Source organism: Theropithecus gelada, chromosome 1 (genome assembly GCF_003255815.1).
Source record: "Theropithecus gelada isolate Dixy chromosome 1, Tgel_1.0, whole genome shotgun sequence".
Taxonomy (NCBI): domain Eukaryota; kingdom Metazoa; phylum Chordata; class Mammalia; order Primates; family Cercopithecidae; genus Theropithecus; species Theropithecus gelada.
This window is the reverse complement of record NC_037668.1, coordinates 117,427,549-117,442,814: the sequence shown is the minus strand read 5'-3', so window position 1 is coordinate 117,442,814 and position 15,266 is coordinate 117,427,549.

The following is a 15,266-nucleotide window of genomic DNA, read 5'->3' as shown; positions in this document are numbered from 1 at the left end:
TTCCAAGACCCCATGGCAGGGGCAGAAATTCAGAAGCAGAGACTAAGTCTTCATCCTTCAGGGAGAAAGGAGAAAAATTTATATTTGCCAACTTACTCACCAAATGGGACATTTCACAAATCTGAATGGAAAACTGCTGTCAATTCAGCCTGAGTGGCTGCATTATAATGACTGAGAGTCATTTTGAATCAGTGTTGGACCACTGGATAAATGCCAGAGCATTCCAAAATGACCTTAATATCTTATCAAATTATGATTTCACAATTATTCCCTTTTCCACAAGTTAACCTAAGTATAATGCAACAAGAACAACACTGGGACCAACGGAATTATCAAGGTATCATCCAAACAAGCATGCTGCATATCATACAATTCTGTGCCCACTTGTCCTGAACTCTGGAGGGCAAGGACCTTTCTAGTGTCCTGAGAGTCAACCACATATTAGGTGCTTCATAAATGTTATAATTCCACAATGCTGTGAGCTATGATTGAGCTGCCAATATTGCATGTCCTTAGATAGCTTTAGTCTCATAAAACCAATAACATCTGATAATGATCATTGTAAAGAATGCTACATCTGCTATAATATACTCTTAACCCAAAGACAAAATCAAATTGTTATGCATTGCAAATCAGCCTAGTGCTTGAGCTAATTTCTGACCACAAAACACAAAGGTTTAATGTTCAGTATTAAGTGACTATTAAACACAAAATATGTTTAAAACAAACACTGCTACCCTATGTGTCCCCGTAAACAAGCAGTTAGTCCTTCATGCTTCTTTAGCATTTAGGGAATACTGATAGTTCTATTATGCTTCCATTAAACTGAATCACCAATATCTGATTTGATGTCTTCCTGCTTCAGCCTTTGAGCTCTTGGAAGAGTCAGGTGTGCAGGAAGAAGTAACACTAACAGTCTCAATAATTACTGTTGAATGGAAAGGGGTGATGGTAGGGGAAGGGTAACATTTATGGTGTACCTGGTGAAATAGGTATTAGCCGACTCTAAAGGTGAAAAAGTTGAGGTTCCGAGAAACAAACTTGCTCAAGCTCAGAGGCAGACCCAGCATTCACAACAGAGCTGACTAAGAGCCATCTGGTACACAGCCTCCCCAAGGAGCTATATAAAAAGGAGTTTTATATAGAATGTGACAGCTCTCTCCTTTTCTCAAAGTTACAATCTATCTTTTAGAACTAAAAGAGACAATTTAAGAATGAGATCTATTTTGTTTTCCTAGCTCTTTGCTCAGTATTCCATCTAGGAAACAGAATCAACAAGTGCTTCCTCCATCCTGGCTGCCTATTAAATAATTAAAGTCGACATGATAGATAGCCAGAGCAAGGGTACATCCTGCTTGCACAGCCTCTTATGAAGAAACATTTACCAACAATTTAATAACAAGATGAATAACCCAAGTTTAATCTGCAGTTAAATAATAGTGTTTTACATGGCTTTTCTTCCAGACATATCGATTAAAATGTGGTTAAAATAAATCAAAACCATACTACCCATATACGACCTTCTTTTTGAAAGACTTTAAAAAGGAGTATCACATGTTTTCAATGTGTTACTTTGTTTGGCCTAGTTCTTATCCTAAAACTGATGAAAATGTGAGAGACTTGGAAGGGAAGGTAGCAGAATAGTTAAGACTGAGGTTTGACTTTGTTGTTTACCATCTGCTTGATCTTAGATAAGCTATCACTTTTCTCATCTGTAAAATAGGGATAATAACCATAATAATGGTTTCAACCTAATGGAGTTGTTTTAAGAATTAATTGAGGCAACTACAATTCAAATGCTTAGCACAGCAGCAGGTACAGTGTAAGCACTAAACATGGTTATTTATTAACACAGTAGTAGCTTTATCTAAAATTAATCCTTTAATGATTGCCTTTAAAGTATGATCCTATAAACAAATAGCAGATTAGTTACTGGAGGTTTGGCTTTCCACCTAAGTTGTGATTTCCATGCCAGTTCTCACCATACATCACAAGACTCATTACTCGAAAGTGTCGTGAAATATCAATGTAACTGTTCTTAATCATTTACTATATGGCCCATAAGGAAGGCAAAGTGTTGTGAAATCTTTAATATACCTTGATGCCACATTTTTAAAAAGTTAACCTGTGCTGGTAACTTCTACTCTTTGATGCAATGTCTATCAAGATTCATGCTGCAGACAGGTCTGATATGACTGTCATCCAAGCAGAGGGTCATGACTTAAAATCTATAATCATGGTTGTACAACAATATAAATGAACTCAATGCCACAGAATTAAAAATAGTTAAAATACTTAAAAAAGTAAAAAGTACTTAAAATAGTTTAAAAAGTAAATTTTGTTACATATATATATCTCCACAAAAAAATCTATACTCATGTAAAACAGGAAAACTGTTCTTATTGCTTTAAAATGAACATAAATGGATTACACAAATTAAATATACTGTCGGTCTCAATATACTAGAAAACATACCAACACAAAAAATAAAATTTTAATGTGTTGAATTTAGTTTGTTCATAATTCATAGGTTACAATAAATACTAAATATTTAATTATCAATTTTGTTTGTTACCTTGAATTCTTCCATGCTGCCTGCCTGTTTTAAATACTTAAGGTTGACATGATAGATAGCCAGAGGAAGGGTACATCCTTCCTTGGGTGGGAGAGCATCCTGATTTGGGTGGGAGAGGAATGTGATCCCCCAAATTTGTCTAGAAAAGGTTTACGTCTTCTTTACTAAATAGCAATATGGCCAGGCATGGTGGCTCATGCCTGTAATCCCAGCACGTTAGGAGGTCAAGATGGGAAGATACTTGAGCCCAGGAGTTTGAGACCATCTTGGGCAACAAGGCAAGATCCTGTCTCTACAACAAATTTAAAAATTAGCTGGGCATAGTGACACCTGCCTGTACTCCCAGCTACTCAGGGGGATGAGGCAGGAGGACTGCTTGAGTTCAGGTGGTCAAGGCTACAGTGAGCCGAGACTGCACACCACTGAGCTCCAGCCTGGATGACAGAGTGAGATCAAGTCTCTGAAAGAAAAAAAAAAAAAAAAAAAAGGATAAATCGCAATATATGAAGTTAAGAAATTTAAAAAATCTTCTGGTAACTATTAAGGTAACTGAATATGGGAGATCTTTTTTTCCCTAAAGTAACAATTGAAGCTCCCACGTTTACAAAAGTCACTAAAAATTTAATGGATATGCAAAGTATTTGATCCTCTTGTTAATCTTTTGTTAAGAGGTCAATCCACCAGAAGGCATCAAGGACAGCAATAATAGGGTAGGTGAAGGCAGGGAGGAAAAGGAAAAGATAAGAAGGTGGGAGGATGGGTGGTGGTAATGCAGAGGGTGTGTGTGTGTGTGTGTGTGTGTGTGTGTGCGCGTGTGTGTGTGTGTGTGCGTTTTGGGAGGTGGTTATAAGACAGTAATAGCAATCCTTGGCCTTAGTGATAGCAGACCCACTTACTGGGTGCCTATGTGAAATAAACAGATCAATCCATCCATCCATCCACGTATCCCTGAGACTTTCGTAATAAACCCATTTTTGCATGATTGCCTTGTTACTTCCATAGTCTCTGGATATGTGGGGTCGAACTGCTCACCTAAAGCACAAGTGGATAAAAGCATACCAAATGAGACAAACATATTAAAAGATATACCAAATGAGACAGATATATTAAAAGCCATATCAAATGAGTTAATAATAGAGAAACAGCTGCTCTGCCTCTCCATAGAACTATATTAGATGGATGATGGGAATGTAGTAACGTGATTAGATGTTCAAATGAAGGAAAGTAACCATTACTGAGATATAGGGAAGGATCAACACTATAAGGCAGCATGACCTGATCAAATGAATACCCAACTAGGTGTTAGGAAACTCAAGTTCTACTCCTTGCTTTACATCTTACTGATTGTATAATGTTGGCTTTGTCACCTCACTTAACCTAATTTTCCTTACATGTAATGTTAGAGAGAGCAAATGATTGAGAGAGTCTCTACTTCCAGTTTCCCACAATGCAATGAGTTTATTAACTGTGGTTGGAGCTAGGGGATATCTAGTCTGAAAGACTCCTCTGGAGTGGTGAGGATTGAGAAGGGGTTTAAAAGTTAGAACACCAGGAAAAGCAATGGTGCATGTTTTCTTAGAAAGGGAGTACAATGTCTACAATTGCCAACTCATAAATTGGTCTCACTGAAAAAGAGAGTAAAAATTGGTTATAGCAAGAAAAGGTCACCAAGCCAATATAATGGAAGTACTAATTTTTAAAATTTATTTATATGTTTATAAATAAGTAGTATAACAGGATGCTTCACCATGTGGCTTGCTATGGGCACTCACTCTGCCTCACATATACACAAAAATGTGTGTGGGTGTGCGTATGTGTGTATGTGTGTGTGTGTGTGTATAGATATATATATATATATTTTTTTGAGACAGGGTCTCACTCTGCCACTTAGCTGAGTGTAGTGTTGTGGTCATGGCTCAATGCACCCCACCTTAGCTTCCCGAGTAGCTGGGACTACAGGCACACGCCACCACACCCAGCTTTTTTTTTGATTTTTTTGTAGAGACAGAGTCTCACAATGTTGCTCAGGCTGGTCTCAAACTCCTGGACACAAGTGATTGTCCCACCTCGGCCTCCCGAAGTGCTGGGTATACAGGCATGAGCCACCACACCCAGCAGGAATTACTAATTTTAACTGAAGATAAAAAGGTATTAGGACCATGGAAGGTTTCTAATACTACCTTACCCCGTAAGCCTTGGGGTTCAGTCATGGGCCTGTTGCTTCTCTACTCACACATATGCTATGCTCGGGTGACATCCTGAGCATTATGCTTAAGGTTTCATCCACCATCTCTGTGTATATCGTGAGCCCAGCTTCCTAACCCTAAGCTGCAGAATTGTCTCCCCAACATCTTCCTGGCTATATACCGAGATGTGTGGAAGCAACTCAAGCAGCATGTCCCAAACTGCATCTACTGTTTCCTCCCACACCTAGATATCATACCTGCCCTTCCTCGATCCCCGAATCTCAGGTTGATAGCAACATCAAGGGCTAAGGCACTGACTGCTATGGTTTGGATGTTTGTGTCCCCTTCAAAATTCATGTTGAAGCTTAATCCTCAGTGCAACAATATTAAGAAATGGAGCCTTTAAGAGGTGATTGGGCTCTGAGGACTCTGCCCTCAAGGATGGGATTTAGTGCCTTATAAAAGGGCTTGAAGGGTAAGTTCTCTCATTCTATCCCTGTTGCTCTTCTACTCCTATACCATGTTCATGGTCCAGAAACCAAATCTGTAGTATCTTGATCTTGGACTTTCCAGCCTCCAGAGCTGGAAAGGAATACATTTATGTTACTTATAAATTACCCAGTTTTAGGTGTTTTGTTACAGCAGCACAAACAGACTAAGGCAGGCACCTAACCCAGAAACTTTCCCTTCTTCTATTCCCTCAAATCCAACGGCCTCTTAAACCAGTTCCTTCTACAATCTTGCTACCACTGTCTTGGGTGGGGCCCATGTCCTCTTTGGGCAGGACGACTCTGAAATCACCTCTTCTCTTGCCCTCCTTAGTCCCATTTCCATACTGCAGCCAGAGAGCTCTTTCTAAAACATGTCACCTCTTGACTTGCTGCTTTATTATAAAGACAAAGCAATGTCTCAGGGAGGGTTGGGAGGCTTGCCACTGGGAAGTGAGGGGAAAGAGTGGTGATCTCCAGCTTCTCTTGCTTTATGTTTTATTGGCTCTTACTGTTTCCCTCCCAGGAGTGCTAAGTTTGACCCCAAAATGTAGGGCAGATTGGATTATTAATTCTGTGATCACAGTGATCATGGATCACTTGAGAACAGTACAAACATGACAACAGGATGCTTCGCCCTGTGACTCACTGTGGACACTCAGCCTCACAGTTAGCTATGGCCACCTCTTGCTTTATCATGCTGCCTGTCTCATGGATTCCAATCAGTTTGGAACCCTGCTGTGATGGCAAGGGATTTTCAAAGCCTCTGACTTTATTTGTATCTATACTTCAGTGGTGTCTATGCTTACAGATACTAGGCATTTTTACAGATTTTTTTTTTTTTTTTTGAGACGGAGTCTCGCTCTGTCGCCCAGGCTGGATGGAGTGCAGTGGTGCAATCTCGGCTCACTGCACGCTCTGCCTCCCGGGTTCACGCCATTCTCCTGCCTCAGCCTCCCGAGTAGCTGGGACTACAGGCGCCCACCACAACGCCCGGCTAATTTTTTTTGTATTTTTAGTAGAGACGGGGTTTCACTGTCTTAGCCAGGATGGTCTCGATCTCCTGACCTCATGATCTGCCCGCCTCAGCCTCCCAAAGTGCTGGGATTACAGGTGTGAGCCACCATGCCCGGCCCAGTTTTCTTGACTTACTGGTCAGCAGCAGTCACTGCTGTGAGAGTCAACCCTGCACATCTTAGAGCAATTGCCCTACTTGCTGATCTGTTGCCATGTTAAGTGTTCTATAGCTGTTTTAGGTAAGTACAAATTTCCTAATTTCAATGTTCCCCAAGCCCTAGCAGGGGCACACACAATATAGGAAAAAACACATACATAAAAATTAGGAAATTTTATTTATGTGTCTGCTGCTGACTGAGTACAGTATCATTTTGCTTCTCCACTCCTCGCACTAGTGAGAGTAAGACGCAGGGGCTGGTTTTCCATGGCAGCAGTGTGGAAAATGAACACTGGACTGAGTCCCAGGCCTGCCTCCACCATTATCTGCATGGGCTTAAATCACTCACCAAATACAGGCCTCCATCTCCTCAGCTTTAAAATACAGACAATCATACTGGCTCAAGAATTGATATTAGTGGTAAAACAAATATGGAAGCACTCTGAAATCACTGCAGTAGCAAACAAATGCAAAAGAGAACTCTTATAAAGAAAGCTAATGCTTTTACTAGCAAAGTGATTTAAAAAGAGGATGCTTTTGGCCTTGGGACAGTATCTTTGAACAAAACAACCCAGGAAGTGAGCTTTATTTATGCCACTCCGGTTCCAGGGAAACAAAACAGCAAGTGTTGCAAAGACATTGACATTTCATCACATTTAGGTCCTATTGCGAAGTCAAAAAGAACTCTTCAAAAAAGGCATTGAGGCCCAGGGGTTCAGAAGAACTACATGGCCCAAACACAGAATGTCAGTCATTTGTTTCACTGTGACAAAACAACAACCTCAGCAGAAAATTAGTCTCCAAATCTGCCTTGCAATAATGGACAGATAATGGATCACTTCAGGTCTGTTAATTGGGGATTTGGAAAAAGACAAAAAGAGAATGCGCACAATCTCTAGCTCACTGTGCCAATGGAGTGCACATGCCTAACTGCCCAACCCAGAGAAGCTCTTTTAAAAGATTCCAGTCAGTCAGCACTGCTTATCTGTTCCAGCTCCTATTTTCCATGGAAGAAGGTATGGGGAATGAAACACTGGGCAAGCGCATTCAGAGAGAAACCAGTCTGTTTTGAAAAAGCAAGCTCTTGTGTCACGTATGATTCAGGTAAAATGTCCGTTTTTACCTTGGTGTTAAATTAATGCTTCACATTTGTGACTTGGTTAATGGCTGCTGGTAGTCAAAATCACTGGTTGCCATTTGCTCTTCAGCTGGAGAGGGAGAATGTCTGGTTTACATTTAGGGTAAATGCAGAGTGAGATGTCTTTTTTTTCTGATATCACTCCCTGTAACACCAACTGGGTGTCCTAAAATTCAATCCTATTCTGACATTAACTACTCAGAGTTAGCATCAGACTCCACAGGTTTAAAGGGCTCCATTCTACAAGACTGCGTTTGCTTCAAACTCAATCACAAGTCCCAGGAATCCAGACTACCTGTACTTCTGTTTGACTTGACTATAAATATGGGGGTTCCCATAACGTTCTCTTCAAATTTGATAATTTACTAGAATAACTCACAGAACTCAGGAAAACACCTTACTCACCATTATTGATTTATTATAAAGGATACAACTCAGGAACAGCCAAATGGAAGAGATGCAAAAGGCAAGGTATTTGAGGGCAGTGGGAGGATGGAGCTTCTCTGCTCTTTCCAACCTCAGCACCCTCCCAGCACTTTGATGTGTTCACCAACCTGGAAGCTACCTGAACCCCACTGTTTAGGGGTTTTTATGAAAACTTCATTATGTAGGCATCACTGATTAAATAACATTGGCCGTTAGTGATTGAAAATCTCCAGTCCCTTTCCCCTTTCCAGACGTTGATGGTGGGTGTAAAAGTTCCAATGCTGGAATCACATGGTTGGATCCTCTGGTGACCAGCCCCCATCCTGAGGCTACCCAGGTGCCTACAATGAGTTACCACATTAAAACAAAACTTAGGTATGGTTAACAGGGGCTCACTATGAATAACAAAGGACACTCTTATCAGGAATGGGGCTCTGTGATGTGACATGAGAGCAAAGGCCAAATATGAATTTATTATACACATAACATGATGCTGTATAAGAAAAGTCTCATAAGGAGAGCGAATTCTTATTTCAGCTGGCTGTTGCAATTTCAAACAGTGCCAGATAGTTCACTTAGAAGGTCAAGCTTGCTTTCAAGGCCAAAACAAGGCAGTCGTTTAAGTCATTGATGCCCTGAATCAACGACTAATAAAGTTATTTCCTAAGGGACACCTTCTTGACATGACAGGTCACTTCACAACATGCTCCTGTAGTTCTCTATCCCTTCCTTTCATAACATTTATCACAAACCTATAAGTAATTGTTTGATTAAAGGTTTATTTCTCTCTGAGGTCTGTTCTACGTGTATCATGCTTATCATAGCATCCCAGGGCTTAGCTTATAGAAGCTGCTAGTAAATATTAATTTAACAGATACAAGAGTTTTAATTAGACCTCCTTGCTTGGAAGCAAAAGCTGCAAAAGTATCTTACAATCTTCATACCTTCTTACCTTCAATTCACATCCCAAATTCTATGTGACATGCAAGGCTTCCTGAATCCTTTAGCAGAGACTAAAGACTCCATTTGAGCCTCATCAGCAGAGAAGACGAATTTAGCTCCGCCATGGCATTCAGAATAAGTTGGTGCAGCTCTGGGCACTCTGAAGTGACAGAGTAAGCTTCTTCTAAGATAACCCACAAATAACCAATATGAATCAAATAGAATGCCTACATTCCAAAAAATGTGACAGGTCATTCCTGCACATTAGGTTGGCTTCGGGCTTCATAACTCAGCAGGATTCTGCAGCTTCACTTGGTCTCAGCAAAGGGGAGAAACATGGGCCCTCTGGAAACAATGGTTTTCCAGGAGACAAAAGATAGACTCCCCATCTGGAAGTCTGACACATGACTTCTAAATCAGGGTGAGGCTCTGTCATAACTCAGTGACAAAATCGGCTGCAAAACACACAGAGTCTCTATGTTTCTCTTTTATACACAGCAGATGAATCTATGGTTATTTCTTAGCAAACAAATTTGAGAGGCAAAAAGATTGTGCCAAGAAAGCTACAAGTGTAGTCTTTTCCTGTCTTTTTTCTCTCACCCACACACACAAAAATAATATTTACCTATTTATATCTGACAATACCATCTGTTTTTATTGTGTGGAGACTCTTATCCATTTAAGGAAGGCAACAACTTAGTCTCTGTCAGTTGAAGAAAGGTAGAAATGAAGAGGGTCTTGTGTGACACCAACTTGTGTCATGGGGCACCAAGAGAAAGTGGAAATGTTACATCTTGCACATGCTCTGACACTAGGTGTACTCGACAGTCATGATGAGGCTTCTGCTGGGTGCAAAGAACTGGCCCAGGTGATGAAGGCAATAGAAAGGTGTCACACTCAGACCTAAATCTCAAAAGGAGCTTATGCATTGGTGAAAGAAGGCATAAGTACAAGACCAAACAAATGAATTACACAGTTACATCTTAAGGTAATATATGCTAGAAGAACAATAGTCACTGCACAGGGTTTATAAGTTGGACCAAGAAAAACGCATAAGATTTATATAGTTAGGGGGTGAAGGAATAAGGGGTAAAAGGGGGTGGTTAGTAACAGGGCATATAATATTTTATGTGGAGGAATGGAACAACCAATAAAGAAGGCAAAAGAAAGTCAAGGTCAATTTAATGAATTAGCACACACAGAGATGGAGTGGAATTTATGAGACAGAAATGATGGGGATAAGAGTGGAAAGGTGATTACGATCAAATGCTAAGTAAGTCTCAAATGCCACACTAAAAAATTTTCAAGACATAACTCAGGCGCAGAATGCAACAGGCACCTGAGAAATTATTGCTTTAGGGGTAAAAATATTACTTTTAGAATATTCAAATATTTTTATAAGCAGAGAGGAATTTAGGCTTGATATAAGTAGTAGGAAGTCACTGGTGGTATCTGAGCAAGGGAATGATAGAAAAATACATTTAGGGACATACTATTATATATCAAGAAAATTAATTTGAAAGCATCAGAAGGAATTCATTGGAGAGAGTTCAAGATTGACAGCAGGAAGCCTAATTTTATATTAGGGTATATATCTGGGTACCTTGAGAAATAAAACACAGATGGACTTCAAAATTAAAATTCTGAGTAGAAAAATAGTTACACTTTAAAAAATTAAACTTTCAGATTTAGCCAGTAAATTGATGCAAATGGACAAAGCAATTAGATTTTAAGGAAGCACACGTTTCCTGAAAGTCTTAACTGACTTTTTCAAAAGAGAAATAAATTTGATTTGTACTTTTTTAGACTAGGTAATACCTGAGTACTCTGGTGGAATTAAATACTTAATGGTAAAAATACCACTTTTAGAATAGGCAAAGATTTTGTATGAAGTAACACAGAAGAGCAGTCATTTACAACATACACAAAAGGGTACCAGATATATTCTAGCCAGGTTAAACACACTGAGAGCAAACGATCAACTTAAGAATACACTGGGCCCTTAATCAATGGAAAAATCATTTGGCATTATGACACTCACCATGCAATCAAACCTCTGTTTAAAATCAAGTAACAATTACTCTAATTATGGACAAACATTTCATTTGTTGCACAACTGGTACCTAATCAAACAGTTCTGTAGACGAGATGATTTCACCACAAGGTAACTTAATTTCAGTGCTAAATAAGTCCTTTAAATTATTTTTAAAGAGTGTTTTTAACCAATTTACATGTCAGAAATTTTACTTCTATAAAAATTACTACATGAACTAAGTCTAAATCAAACCAAAATGCCTTCCTCTACTTTGAAACAATAGTCTTCTCTCATAAACACTTTATTCAAATATTTCCCAGCAACAGGCTTGTGTGCACTAACCAGGAAGTGAAACCAAATATGATCATATTGTGAAAGCCGAGTAAAATGAAAGAACACAATTGGAATTATCTGAAGCATATTAAAATTTCATCTGAAAATCCATTCCCTTGGAAACAACAATTTAATCAAGGCAGTAATAAAAGGAATTTTGAAAGCATAATTCTTCATTTTGTTGTGTGGCAATGTCCCCAGTCTTCTATGCAAATATCTTTTCCTGTAGCCAGGCTGGCTCATCTGAAACACAAGCACTCACCCAGCCCGCCTGGTGAATGCAGGGAGCAGGGTTAAGCAATCATTTTCATGCTAGTAAATCAACTTTGGTATAAACAATTGCAATCTTTAATGACTTACTTTGGAGAAAAATGTATCTTTTGCTTCTTAGGTAACAAGTAAATCACATTTCTCTTAATTATTTTGCTGGGGTTACTGTCATTCCCTTTAATCTACTGTAAATTATAAGCTCTCTAAAACCAGAAAATGTATTTTACTGATTAGTCGGCTTTTGACTGACTCAGTGACCTAAACATAGTGAGAATTATTATAAGTACCTAACAATTATTCTTATTGTCCAAGGATAGTGTTAGCAAACAAAACTCACTACTGTTTACATTTTTCTGCTAAGATGGATACTAAGTAGGATCATCAATTTCTGGTTTCCATTACCATATCTCTTATTCCAAGGAGGTCGGGTGTGGGAGAAGGGGCTAGAAGACACCATGCAAAAATAAGATAAATTCTCATTTACTAATTATTATTCTTTATACTTATTTTTAATTTTAAGCAGGATTTGAGTAAGTTTAGTATTATACACAGGACAATATGTTTATGAAAACTTCGTAGCGATCTAAATAAGATAGTTCCTGAACTACCTATGACTTCAGCAAGTGATCAGGTAGTCCCTATTAGACACTGCACAAACACAATGCAAATCTGAACATTAGTGCTACTCTGCAGACAAAGCAGACATACTGCTGCTCTGTATAAGAATGAAATTTAAAAGGAAAAAAAAACTATGAATAAATAAGCAGTGACAGACAAATCTATTGGCACCATACATGCATGTGTATAAATATATATAATACGCAAATCATGTGGCTAGTGAATTCTAGAAACACTTGAGAGCCTACTATGTTTTAAGAACAGTGTGACACTTAAGAAACTGAGTCAATTCTATTGCCATGGTGTTAAGAGGTTGAAGAACCTGGCTAGTGGGTCTCATTCAGAGCTTGTCTGTGGATGCACCAAAAAGTATTGAGGCTGGCCAGTCCCCTAATCAGTCCCCTTTTCTTTGGGCACCCTCTTTTCTTGTTACTCCCTCACTCACTTTATCAAATACTGTACTTTCACCACAGAGCCTGATCCTTTATATTTATATTCAATGAATTCTCTTGACAGGGAGAATTCATTGAGCATTTGCTGTGGTATGGTCCGAATAAGATAAGAAAGTATATTTCATTTTATATCTATCCTTAAAACACAAAGTTAGGAAAATGGGAAATTTATACACAAGGTGAAAAGGAAAAATAATAAAGGATTAAATAGTGGAGTAGAACAACTCTGAACATCTATATAATGCTCAAAAGTTTTTGGAGCATTTTTTTTCATAGTCATTTAAATCATACACTTGGCTTTAGAATAAGGATATAAGCTCAGAGAGAAAAAAATTAGCTGCTGAAGACACATGACTGGTGAGCAACAGCTTGATCCCATAACTGACATCAAACATGGTGCTCTTCCAACCGTCCAAAGCTTCCTCCCATAAGGTGAACAGGTATAGCTCAGGGAATGGAGAAGGCAATATAGATAAGGTATCTCTGAGCTGTTAGGGATATGCACGGGCTGGGGCAGGAAAAAGATCTCCCGTGGGGCGGTGGGGAGGGACAGAGAAGAAGGGTGTTGTCTGAGGAAGAGCAGCAAGGCTGCAGAGGATCTTCACGGCCAGAGGGAGACGACTTCACAAATAAATGAGGCAGTGAGGACATTTACGGTTGGAGATTCCAGAATATGAGCGTATGGCTTGAATTGACTTACAAAAGAGAACAATTATAGATTCTAAAACAGAATGCAAGCAATGTTTTAGGAAAATTAATCTGGTGAGGCATGAGAGATACAATGGGGCAGGATCGGGGGCCAGGGGAAATGAAGGTAAGGGAACCAGGCGGGATCCTACTGCAGTCATTCAATGCTGAAGCAGTCAGAGTGAAGACCATGGTAGTATCAGTGGATGAAGGAATGAAGGAATTTAGGCAGAACTGTGGGTTCTGGCTGATGAGAGAGATGGGAAAAGGGAAGAGCAGTAAAGTTGGCCTGGTGAAAGGCTCTGTTATAAAGTGCTAGTTAATATTCCAATATTCAGTGGAAGACCAAGAAGCTATGTGGTGAATTTTGCCCTTTCATTTCAAAGCAAGGCTAATAATTAACATAATTAATCTTTTATACTTTATTAAAGGTTTGGCTTAGCTAAGGTTTGACTGAGTACTGTTCTCGCAAGTGAACCTAATGGGAAAGCTGAAGAAGGTGAGATGAAAAGACCATTTAGGTCCAGACCTAATGAGACACAGGTACCATTCTACTGAACCCAAAAAGGTATTTGTGAAAGGGAGTGACTTAATCCAGTCAGTGTCAAATCTTAAATTTAAAAAGTTAGAATTTGCCACTTTGGTAGCAGCATGAACAACTCGTTAAAAAGGAGAAATACACATAGGGAGGAGACCAGGATAGATCAATTGTCCAGATGATAAACATCAGGAAAGGAGGCTTGAACTAAGATGTAACTGAGTGGGAAGAGCAGAGCAGATAGAAGTAAAAATACTACTATTACTTGTAAGTGCTTTCAAGCAGGTGCTCTGCTAACTAGCTTATGGGCATAGACTCTAGGGCTCTTTAGGTATCCATTAGAAGGACTTGGCAGCAGATTAGATGTTAAGGAGAGTCAGGACTCAACGACAAGTGACTTTGGCCACAGGGTCAATGATGAAGGAGGCTAGTGAGTGTGTTATTTAAAACGCTGAGTTTGCAGTACCTGTGGGCCATCCAGGTAGTGAGGTCTAGTAGGCAACTGAAAACACAAAAGTGGAGCCCTAGGGAGAGGAAAAAATATCAATGAGTTTGTTAGGCTGTTTTTGCCGAAGACTCGGGCCAATGTTGGACTTAAAGACCTGCACTTGGTAAAATTTTAAAAGTTACTTAAAATAAATAACTCAATGCAGTCTCAGTCCATCTCCCACATAAAAGAACTCATTTAATACCTTCCTTCCAGAATATTTCCATTTAAAATTGGGAAAATTTAGGTTTTTATGAAGATGACTGAATTCATTAAAATATGAAGTTTATATGTTCGAAAACACCCACATATGCAAACCTGCATCCATATAACTACAAAACATCTCTTCAAATGACTTCTACTTGGTTGTCCAACTGGAGATAAATAGAACTGGAAGCAATTAAAGATATTCTTTATAAAAATAACTTTCAGCCTCCCTATTGCAGGTGCTCACTGTCTTCCTGATCATGAACTGTCAACATTAGGGCATATTTTTCATTTCACTTCAGTGTTAAAAAGCTGCTCCCTTTCCCAAGCTACTTCATCTTTAATTTGTTCTCTAATGGTTGTAGAGATAGTGAATATATTTAGCATATCAACAGGGTTAATGGAAACATGAAAGAATTTCTGATGTGGTGTGCGTTACGTTTTATAAATATCAATCTCCTTTCTTTGCTAGCTTTGATAGAGTTAGAAAATGTTATCCTTTGGGAATTTAATTTTGAAGAATTGCTCTGGTTTTATTTTTCCTACAGAATCTGTCTCCGTTTAATGTACTATATACTTATGCCGTTTATCGCATTTCTCCACACAGTAAGCAGTAAGCTCTGGTAACACAGGGCTTCTATTTGCAGGGCTCACTGTGGTATCCCATTGCCTAGCCCAGATAGTAGGGGCTCAGTAAATAGTTTCTGAGT